The sequence below is a fragment of the Coenobita brevimanus genome, chromosome 50 (genome assembly GCF_032717465.1).
Source record: "Coenobita brevimanus isolate Jiangsu-jjx chromosome 50, ASM3271746v2, whole genome shotgun sequence".
NCBI classification, from domain to species: domain Eukaryota; kingdom Metazoa; phylum Arthropoda; class Malacostraca; order Decapoda; family Coenobitidae; genus Coenobita; species Coenobita brevimanus.
The window spans coordinates 41,824,681-41,837,249 of record NC_137003.1 but is presented as its reverse complement, the minus strand read 5'-3'; positions in this window follow the sequence as shown (position 1 = coordinate 41,837,249).

Sequence of the window (12,569 nt, the reverse complement as noted above, 5' to 3'; positions counted from 1 at the left end):
TGTAAGAGATGAGAGTGGGAGAGGGAGGAACGAGACGGCGAATATAGATGACACTGGCTGTACACAAAATCCTATCCTCTTCATACTGCACACAGGAATACAGTAACGAGGGCTGGAAAAGGCAAAGGGAAAGCATAGCAGCTGTTCATTAAAATCAAGCCGTACTTGTATTGAAATAACTACGTAACACAAACGGGTGAGCAATGCAAATATCATATGAAAATGCCGGAATGCAAAACAGAAACATTTTTGAATATATATCGCAAAAATGTACCGGTATGCAATGTTTTTATTTTCCAGAATTAAAATAAATATCCCGACGAACAAAGAAGGGCAACAATGACAGGACTGGGCATGCGTGCGTGTGTGTGTGTGTGTGTGTGTGTAGTTCAGTAAGACCATGGTGTGTGGATACAAATGATCACAGGCACGGGAGCACAATACAGATGAGGGGCTGCTTGGCTAATGAGTATCTTCTTTGCTTCGCCCTCATTACCTAAGACAATGAGGCGTATTCACGATAGAAGACTCCGTTGCACATGTTTCTTAACGATTCATTTTGCACTTAACATCTTCGCAATTTCGTCACTAGTGCTTATGTCTCCCGTAATATCGACGCCGTTTGCATGCATGAGGATATTAATGTGTAACAGTCAAAATAAATCGCTGAGGAATAAACGTTACGGAACCTCCAAAGCCAACGAGAATACCAGCTGGTTTCTGGATCCGTATTTACTAACTGTCTTGAGTTTATATAAGTATCATTTTGCCTTCTTATTCTTTAGTCTTCACTCAGTTACCATACATCTCACAACCAGACTTGAGTGACTATTAATACGCAAAACAAAACTATTCCAAATACTTATAAACAGCTAGGGAGATTTATTAATCCTGCAAATTAGTTAAGATGTTTGATAAATGCGAATCCAAATGTCTTTAGGTCACAGGTGTAAAAGCAATTAAACCCTCCTGCTGTTTAATTTATATCAACCTTTCCATTAGAGTTAGGACTTATTTATCATTAGTGCTATTGTCAGACAAATATATTCATCTGTGACCCCTCATAATTAACCCCTTCTTTACGACCCTCCGTACTGAAGGGGTTAATGAGGGCTACACCTGTCCCATCCACTTCCAAAGCCTCTCCTAAGCTGAAGAAATTTACAACGACTTACTGTAAAAGACGTCATTAAAGGAGGAGGCTTATTGCAAAGTTGTTTTTGGTCCTCTCGGTAAGTGCGTTCATTCCCACATCTGTTCGTTCATAGTCTCCTCACACGAACCCACCGGTGTGTGTGTGTGTGTGTGTGTGTGTGTGTGTGTGTGTGTGTGTGTGTGTGTGTGTGTGTGTGTGTGTGTGCGCGTGCGTGCGTGTGTGTGTGCGCGCGCGCGCGCTTCGCGGATCTCAACGCTTGCGCGTACTTCCTTCGCTAAATACAGTAAAATCATACGGTTGTAATAGTAAAAATAAATACCAGTAAATAAAAGACTTCACTGTACTGAGGGATGCAATACGAGGGGGGGGGGTCCTGAACTGACTGAGAGAGAGTGGGTTAGATCTCGCTCTTGAATCCCTACACACACACACACACACACACACACACACACAGCTCACCCCAAGCAAGTGGATAAAAGGCCTTGCTTCTCATCAACTCTTCTTCCCGGTACTGATTCCCTCCAAGCTCTCTATTATAGCCACTGGGTTTGCTGCTCTCTCTCTCTCTCTCTCTCTCTCTCTCTCTCTCTCAGGGCTGGAGTACACCGGGATAGCGACAACAAAGCATCATTAATTTCCCCTTCGGCTCCTATGAACCAATTAGGGTACGTTAACTCCATGGCGTTTTATTTCGCTGCCATACATCCTAACAGGGATTATTTTCACTCGAGCTTTATTATAGTTTTATTTTTGGTGCCGTCAGACAACTTTATTCAGCTCAGAAGGGAATTTGGAACTGAGATGATTAAGTGACAGCCTTCGCGAATCATTTCAGGCCGATGACGTATTTTGTATTAAACTCTCGCTGCCTCCAGACGATTTCTTCAGGGGATTTTTCAACTCTCTCTCTCTCTCTCTCTCTCTCTCTCTCTCTCTCTCTCTCTCACACACACACATTTAACCCCATTAACTGCAAGAACATCTCCCTCAGGCGAAAGAAAATCGTCCGGTGGTGATCTGCTATTAAAAAAAAAAAAAAAAAAAAAAAAAATCACCCGTGTCGAAGGGATTAAATCTTAAATAAAACCATCTTAAAGCAGCAAGGGTAAAATAGTGAAGTTAACGAAAGGAGTGTAAAATAAGCTAATGAAATACGGAAATAACGTTATCTAATTGCAGGGATTAACTCGCTCATCAGTTCAACAGTTTGCCCTCCTCAATTAGCGGCGGCGGTCATGAGAGAGGGAATGAGGGAGAAGAGGGATCGGAAAGGGATGACTGAAATAATCCACACTCCAGAGGTACTGAAGGATGTTATGAAGGGGAGAGATGAGTGTAATTATGACAGACTTCCTTATATCATCAAAGCAAGCTGAGGAGGCTGGGGATGTGATAGGAAATTGACGGGGAATTGAGCAAAGGGTTTATATCTTGTTCTTCCTCAATTATCACTTTACAGGTTGATGGCATATTTTTCTTCTTTACTCTTGTTACTCAGACGATAAAATTCAGCTTAACAAAGATTTCTCGAACTGGAGGGGTCAGAAATAGCCTCCATTTTCACTTTCTCGACAGCGGTGCTCTCTCAAACTGAGTCAAATCGTCTGAAGGTACCAAGGGCAAAATACAGACCACGTTATTGGACTGAAGAGGTTAATGGTTAATGGACAGACTGAAAAGCGCATGTAAAATAAAACTACATTAAAAAAGACGAACTGTTATACTGGAAATGTGTGTGTGTTTAACTTCTCTCTCTCTCTCTCTCTCTCTCTCTCTCTCTCTCTCTCTCACACACACAACATATATACATAATGGGTAAAAACTAGCAATGTGCAAACATATACAATCATATAAGAGGACATTCTACAGGAGCCGAAATTATATATAAGCAAAAGTAATCACAACTACAAAAGTAATAATCCAAACAGCGTCAGGCAAACTATAATCGTTCCATTGTTCCCCTTTGCATGACCATTTGGGATAGACCAGTGGAATTTTAACGCAATTCACTTTAATGAGTTTTGTAATGCATTTTGGCGGGCCTGTTGCTGTGGGGAAACTCTCTCTCTCTCTCTCTCTCTCTCTCTCTCTCTCTCTCCAGTTCATACACTTACCCGTCTATTCCATCGCCTAGTCCCTCCTTCCGCCTTAGTCTCTTTTTCCTCCACCATCCCTCTTCATCTCTTCTCATGCCAACTCTCTGCACCCTAATACACAAAAGAAAACAAACAAACACGTAAACAAACCAAAAAAGAAACACAAATTGATAAGCAAAAAACAAATCCAAAAGCACAAATTAGAATACACACAAGCAAACAAAAAAATTACAAACATAAAAAAAACTAATTAGCAATCACCAGGTGTAAAAAAAAAAAAAATCCTGTATTCTCGTAGGTTAAGGAAGCTCCCTAACACCATTTCTTTATCGATTTTTTTTTTTTTTAATGGCTGGTTAATATCCTTTTGTACGTTATTTACGCATAATATGGCGATTTGGGAAGGATTCATATGACATAGAAGAATAAGGTATAATAAATAAAATAAAGTAGGAAAGTGTGTTAAGACGTTTCCTCATCCGATGAGAAAACGTACCCAAATGCTTGCTGGCGCGGGCGATGTGGTTGAGAGTTTGGCATCACTGTCCCCCAAAAATGCAGCTTCACTGGACGCGGGTGGGTGCGGGCGAGTACGTTTACGGACTACAATAATGCTGAACTCCCGACCCTGCCAGCAGTCATTTGGTGTGGAGGCGACCTTTCGAAATTTCTGACTGGGATTGTATTACTGACACTCCAGTTCACTTCAAATGCATGTGTACGATATGACTCGGTGATCTGGTAAGTAATAGCGTCTGGCGAATGACACACGTGCTTTAACTCTCTAATCGGTGAGTTGAATCAAATCATCCGTAGTAAGTTGGATTTATATACAACGTTATTCCATTCTCGGCCGCAGAGTTAATCATGGTTGCTTTCACAACATCTGGTGCCCTACATTATGCTTGAGCAAAGTAAAACGCTTTGTTTTAACCGAAATGAAATGCACTGTAGGTAATTCGTAGCCACAGAATTAGTCAACAAACGAATTATTTACCATTTAACGATTTGAAATGAAGATAAAATGCTATCTATCCAACTATAGCCAGACACCACAATCACGTAAGGGGTGGCCGTTTGTCTCTGAGTTAGTTGTTTTACGGGGAGGGGCACTATCCCTCCGAAAATCCACTTGTTGACACGTAGAAACACATATGGGTTGGTTATATGGTTACCATTCAGCGCTGTAAATGGTTTCCTGGGTTACAGGAAACCATTAGGCTTGTCACTCAATGTAAGGCCACCTGAAAAGGAAAGAGCAGTAATAAAAAGTGACGGGGAAAGATGGCAGAAATAAGAAGAGAGGAAGGCAGACACAGGAAAAGAATGATCACGGTGAAGAAAAAAAGTAGGTAGCACTACATCATGTGAGTAGATGATGGTCGCCACCACTTAGCACCCCACCATCTAAGAGAATAGCATAACATTTTCAACGTACGGAAAAAAATGATAGGTTCCGAAGATCGCATCACTTCGTTTTAAAAGACATTGTTCACTGTCTGGTTATTTATGGACAGGTAGTGAATCGTGTCCGTAGGTGTGCATAACAAAGTGCGGTAAAGTTCCGGAATACATCCATGATACTGCTACATTCCTCAGACCGAGAATCCATACAAAGAGATTCCGAATGGTAGATGTAATAAAAGAAAAAAAAGTGGATTCTGACCTGTTTAGTAATTATGTTGGCAATGTTACAAAAATTATTGAAGACTGTATGGCTTTTTGCAGCACGAGGAAAACATATAATCGCCGTGTATAAGAGCACTGTGTGTAGCGTGGTAGTGTCTGCCAATTTCAAGCATTTACCAGCAAGACTAAGTGGCCCTCAATATCAGCTATGACGAACCGTACAATATACAAACTGAAACAAACCTTGTCGGTATAATGAGTGTATTGGTCTGAAACTAATACACGATACGTAGACCACAAAATCCTGCTTACTATTACAATAAATAAATAAGTAGCTACGATAAGGAATAATGGCACTTACTCGTATGCCTTCATTCTCCGCTGAAACCTTTAAAAATCCCCCCAGGGAGGAATTTCCCTCGGATGGGAGCCCCTGCACTAAAAGACAGACACCGTCATCTGCCACCCTCTCACTCCCCGGTTTCTACCTTTAGCGCAAAACCTCTCCTTTGGGGATTCAAAGAAAGCTGATAACACGTTACAGGTGACCAACTTCATTTTTTTTTTTACTCTGCTTAACGACAAACTATTTCATTCAGAGGAGGGAAATAACTGCTCATAACACTTGAATAACGACGAGAGTAAGTGTCTCCGCTGACCGTACAACAAAACTGAAGTAACTCATGACTAACACGTCATTCATCAGTGACTAATAACATCCAGAGGTCCTTCCACTTAAGCTTAGAATGTGTAAAACAGGAAAAGTGGAAGGCAGAGTAGTTTCCCTGGATTAAAGTAGAAAAATTTCTCTTAATTCTGAAGAAATCCTCTTGCTCGTGGCAGTATGTCGGTCCCTCTCCTTTAACACCGAGAGATGTCAGAGCAAGTTCTGTTCCACTTGTCCACCGAGGCAGGTCGTCATTCGAGCACAATGCAGGGTATTCAGTATACTGTGAGTGTGAGGTTATAGTGAATTTCCGTGTGGTACAAGTTTGAAGGCTAATGCTATTCCACCTTGCTAACCTCTTACATAACTGTACTCGCTGGTAGCTTAACATTATACTTTACAGCCTAAGACAGACACGTGTCTACTAGTGCAGGTTAATTATTATTTATCGAAAATGTTAGTATTGTCCCAGAGGAAAAGGAAATTAAGCTTACAGCTAACTTTATGTTTTTGCGTTGGAGGTAAATAACTGGTTGATGTGTATTGCAGTGTTTGGTGACGAATGAACCACTGAAGACGTGACTGATGACAATCTATGCACCCAGAGTGACTCCTGATATACCCAAAGAACCTCTAACGGTGCCAAAAGAAACACCACTGCGGTTTCTTAGTTTTATTAAGAAGTAAATAGTTCCGCCTGAAACACTGGCGCTAATAGGGTTCTGTAAAAATATAAACAGTCCTATATTAACACATTCTGATGCCTCGGTATCTCTACAGCTACTGGTATATTACTTCTAAGATAAGAAATTGAAATCCTTTTGTTTTAATTATATACATGTCAACACGTAACACACAAATATACACAAGGTAACAACAATAACAGTGACACTTTCGGGAGATTGTCCATGCGGCAATTCACTACCGTTACGTCACTGGCACGATAAATACGGGTTACGATAGTGTCTGTCAGAAGTTTTATGGGAGCATCTGGGTGGCCCAGGTGGCATCGTTGCACCTCTTCCTTTGTGATTTATTTAGCATATTACACCTTAACATTCTTTTGCACGTTACTGATAATGTTTTAATGTGGACATAATTTACATCGATAACATGCAAGTTGATAGTGAAGTGTCATGTTCAGAATAAGTCCGAAAGAAAGGGTGTTACGAGATCTCCGATGCCACTTATAATACGACCCAATACGTCACGGTACCTCACTTAGTCACTGGCACTGCTTTAACAACAGCGTCACTTTGCGAACACAACTTTTTATATGGGCTGTCTAAACACGTCACTCAGTTACTGGCACGTTATATACACACGGTATTGTTACGATAGTTCCATACTGCACACCCCGAGCAGTTTATACATGGCGGTACCTTATTCCCTCACTGATACGATATACATAGGTACTGTAGTTACAATAGCCTCACTTAGCAGGCCATCAGAGTATACATCATGACACTTCACAACGTCAGTGGTGCTATATCTCGTAGTACTGTTATGATAAAAGTCTCTTTGCGCACTGAGTTCATCTGTCATGGAAATACATACCGTTACCGGCACGAAAAACATGGCTATCGTTACAAGAGCCTCATACCGCACACCCTTAACAATATATACATCACAGCACATCACCACGTCACAAACATGACATACATAATTATCGTTACAGTAACTCCTCTCTGTATGCCATCACCCACATTAACCCAAGTCTCAGTGAACTTTGTAGTGGCCAGATAATTAGATAAATTTGTAGTGGCTAGATAATCAGTGAAATTTGTTGTGGCCAGACAATACATTCTGTCAGAGTAACATAACTAACCTGAACAAGACGGTCACGAGATGAAGAAATTAAGCAGGTCACTTATGATGCCCTGCTTCACATACTGCCATGCTGTCCAATCCCCGTGGCACTTTTCATTGACGATGGCACTAATCTCACTGCAGTCTTTTCAAGCATAATGGCGCTGTTCCCTCACTGCGGCACCGTTCCACTCACAACAGAACTGTTCACTTACGATAGCTAGGTTGCACTCTTTGTCATAATTGTACGGTACACCCACGATGGCATCTTACAGTATATTCACGATGGCACTGTATACTCACGATGGCACTGTGCTGTCATGGTGGCACCGTTTCCTCACCATGTATCTGTTCAGTAAATATAGTACATTTCCAACATAACAACAATGTTCCACTCAATACATGACGTCACAGCAATGTTCCACTCAGTTATGTTCCACTCAGTACATCACACCGCGCCAATGCTCCTCTCAATATATCAAAGTTCTTTAGATGACAGTGTTCATTTCACGACGTCACTGTTCACTGCACCACCGTTCTTTTACGAGGGCACTGTTTTAAAGATATCCATGTTCTCAAGCTGGCACTGCTCGCTTGGAATATCAATATCCATCAAAGTCAACATTCGCAAGTCTCGGTCACACTGTTCATTCAATGTGGCCCTGTTCACTGACACTGGTGACGGATTTGTGTTACTTAGTTTTGTCTCGCTTGTTTTGCTTTGCTTTATGTCAGGCATTAATGCTTATGTGAGATCCGTAGAATAGCAGCGGCCTATGAACCAATTATTATTATTATTATTATCATTATTTTTTTTTTAAGATTCACAATTTTCCTAGATACTGCATTAAATATCAGACGTCTTAATATTTGCTTTATCAGAATCGCCTTTAATATTTTTAATAACGTACATAAAATTCTAATATTTAAGCATCCTTATCTGGAAACACAGATCTAGGACTGAAGTCGCTGCTATTCCAATTGCCTCATTTCAAGTGCCTGGTCAGAACAATGGTACACAACAACATGATCTCAGCAGCCACATATTTGCCGCGTATTTGCTGTCCTGGGGAAGAAGCGGCCTCAAACAGGACAGCCCGCCACATTATCTAGCATGGATTTTGTGTTACAGAGCCGACATCCATAAACAGACTTCAATTTCTTGTTTTAACCAATTTAATCCGATGGCAAGTTTTCTATTTTGTTACTGCTACGTCCAGACGATCTGATCAAATTAAGGGATATTTTTCCAACAAGAAGGGTAAGACAGAACCTTCATTAACCCCTTCGTGTCTAGGGAGCTTTCCAACCCTGAGTGAAATTGTCTGAAGAGTGCAAGAAAAATAATGGGATATACGTCATCGGATTAAAGGGGTTAACATGATTTATTTTTGCAGGAATGACCATGGACACAGAAGTGTTCTACATTTCTCCTTCCTTGTCCTTCTTCCACATAGAAATTATAACTTCGGCAGGGAAATAGTCTTAACCTTGTTTGTATATCTTTGCTGTGATATAGAAATGGCGTGGAACAAATAGTAGTGATGCAGCCTCTCAAGTTTACGGGCCTTCCGTTGTATTCAACTCGTCCCTTCTGACTCTGATCCATATGAGGTGGCAAATTTGGAGACCATTCTCTTTAGGACGTTGATTCACAAACTTGCCATTGTTCCCAGGCATAACTGAAAATATTAAAGCAGAAAGGAGAAGGGTGGTTGAGTGCAGATTCTTCCCAAGTCTTAGACTCTTCCTGCAATAACAAACCAGCTACGGCTGTTTCCCTGTGGCAAATAAGATTCGAGTTTGTGGCAAAGAACAGAGAAAAGAGTTCAGAATCCTCTTAAGCATTTTGTTCTTCAGTTACCAACAGATTTATTTTTGCGAGAGTGAACAGAAGAGCAGCGTGGAAAAATGTTCCTGTCTCTTGTTCTTCCAAAAACGAACTAATGATCACTTCCCCATCTTGACTTTATGTAGGAAGGACCAATAGAGCAGAGTGGCAGAGTGCACAGTTTTTTCATGCCTTCAGTTTTTCCCGTAAATAAAAATCGTAGTAACGAGAGGAAAATTACTGTAAGCGCATCTCAACTCAGGTCCCGCCCTTGCCTTCAGAGTCGCCCAGGGGATCGGTGTGGCATTTTATGGGTGGTCCTGGTGCTATACTTCTCGCTGCCACCACCACCACACTGTCACCACTACCGCACTACTGCCAACGCCACACCACTGCCACCACAACTATATTCGGTCCACTCCACGCTACGGGATCTGTGGACGAAAAGAAGGCATTGGGTGATTAAAAGAAAGTGTTTGGGAGTGAAAAGAGCTGCAGAGGCTATGGTTAGGCTACGGATGAGATTCTAGAAATAAGCGATCTAGCCATGGCAGGTCTAGTACACATTCTTCACTGCCACACCACACTGTAGCCGTCGCCAAATAACCACACCACACTGCCACACCACTACGTTCGGCCCATTCCACATTGCGGGAGGTGTGGGCGAGAGGACAACAGAGAAGTTAACAAGAGCTATATATGGGTGAAAAGAGTTGCACGGGCTATGAAAAGAGATGACTGGCTGGAAACAGTTGTCCAGTACTAACAGGCATAAACTGCACACTCAACTGCCACACTGCCACTACATAACACCTCCACCCTAGCACATTACCACACCATCATACCTCCATAACACACAACCTTACCACATCACCACAACACACACCACCACACCTCAAATTACCACACCACAACACACACCACCACACCTCAAATTACCACACTACATCACACCACACCACCACACCTCAAACTACCACACCACATCACACCACACCACACCACAATATTACACCACACCACACCACACCCTCCACACTATTACACCACACCACACCACACCGCCACACTACAACACTAAAATCTCATACCACACCTCACTACACCACACTACCACACCACTGTTCCTACCCACTCCACGCGACAGGGTCTAATGATGAAAAGAAGACATAAGAAAGGTTAAACCCTCCTCTATGAGTCCCCTAAACAAAATAAAACTGTAGATGTCGCATTTCAGAGGTGTATAAGGAGCTGCCTGGGAATTACGTGCGTTGCACAGTCTAGGAAAGAGAGAGAGAGAGAGAAGAAAAAATGCTAAACGAAAGAAGTACCCACTGGTCATCGTTCACGTGTGGGACCTTTAATCAGTATCGATCAATCAGTACTTAAATACTAATAATAAATAGAAAGAATTGAGTATTTCCACATCCGTCTTACATTGCATGACATGCCACATAATACCCTTACTGCTTAAAAGTAATAGTTTTAACACACCCCTTCCGTCTTCAAAATCGATGCTGGACTGCGTCGCCACATACCGACAAAACACATAAACACTTTTAGATATGCCAACTCTTGGATCGCTGTATCTAAGAACGAGTTTTACAGTCTATGTTCTGTATGCAACACAAGCACCACAAAGGTGTTATGTCGTACGAACACAAGTATGCATACTGAAGTGTGCAGTCACATGTTGTGCCAAACGAACACGTCTGTGGCGCTAGCCCATGATCAAGTCTGAAAAACAGAACTGAGAAAAGCTAACCAAAGTCCGAAGGATAAGTGAAAAATAAGGAAACACAGTCATGACAGCGTCAAACTTACGATTACGTCACATCTAAGCTGAGGAAGTTTTATAAAGAATCTTAAGTATTTTTAGCGATAAAATTATTATTTTTACCAGATATCATTGTGTTTATCGTATTTATCACTGCAACTGTCTCTAGTTTGGTTATAAAGTGTTTGACAGGCATGCACTGGTGAATATCATTTTACACACAAGCAATCTTATATACAACTCAGTTACCTAAAACCAAATGTACAAAAACGGGTGCTGATCTCTCTATTATATCCCTGGAGCCAACCATGCCTGGGTCGGCCCCGTTAACCACTGGCTGGCCTGCGCCCCCAGGTGCTGTAAATTACGTGCCAATGGAAGTGGAATTGGTGGCGGCGAGGCGGCCCCTGTGTCCATCACCATTATCCCCTCAGCGACACTGCAATCCCACCCTGCCATTGACGTCCACCACTCGCAACACACTCCCACTCACACACACACACACACTCTCTCTCTCTCTCTCTCTCTCTCTCTCTCTCTCTCTCTCTCTCTCACACACACACACACACACACACACACACACACACACACACACACACACACACACACACACACACACAGGTTCGCATTCTCGTCAGCCTGGGAAACTATTTAATACCGAACCTCTGGCTTTATGTTGTGGTATATCTGTGCATATACCACACGCATATTCCCTTGTATGTTGCTCAGAATCTATGTCGATAACAAAACGAATTAAAAACCGGTACCTGAAAGACATAAAGTCGTAAATCCATTCATTCTCTATTACCTCTTTACATCAGGATCGTAGGGGTCAGAGGCTAGGCTAGGGAGTACATGGAGACATTTAAAGTAAGGGTGACCGGTCGTTCAACAAAAATATCAAACAAAAGAGTTGAGTGATCTTAAGTCCTTTAAGGGATAATTCATTTCATCCTTTAGAGAACAGAAATAACAGTAAGAAAAAATAATATAATCAAGTTTTCTGACGTCCTGTATTGGCTAACAGATAACCAGCGTGTCAGAAAGCCTCCTCAGCTGACGAAAAAATGCACCTCTAGTTCCTTTAGGTTTGTTTAATTCCATCACCCTGAGGACGACTTGTTTGGGGTATTTCTTGCTACCTCTACACGAGCGCATTTACTGTAGGGGAGATTTATTGTGGTGAAGGCGTGAACGACGGCTAGGCATATTATAATCCCTGAAGTTCGGATACTCTTTCCTAAGCCAAGAAATTTGTTTGGAGGTAACAAGAACACTGTATAGGTGTAGAACTACTTGCACCCCCAGGCTTATCTCAACGTGAACCCGGAGGACTGCAGGATGAAGTTGCCCTCCTCCTGCAGTCCACCTTCCTCCTTTTGGGGTATAGGGAGTGAGCTGCGGGACGTATAACCAACCTGTGGCACCGACCGATTATATCTGTGCCACCGCGAGAAGGCGTCCCATTCCAGCACCAAGAATACAATATAAAAGACATAAATGACTGGAAAGGATTAATCTTGACTGCTGACGCTGTTCTGTCCTCTTTGAGGGGCTGGTGAGTTGTTCTGTTATGCTTGTTGCCTTTTGTCTCACTGACTTAT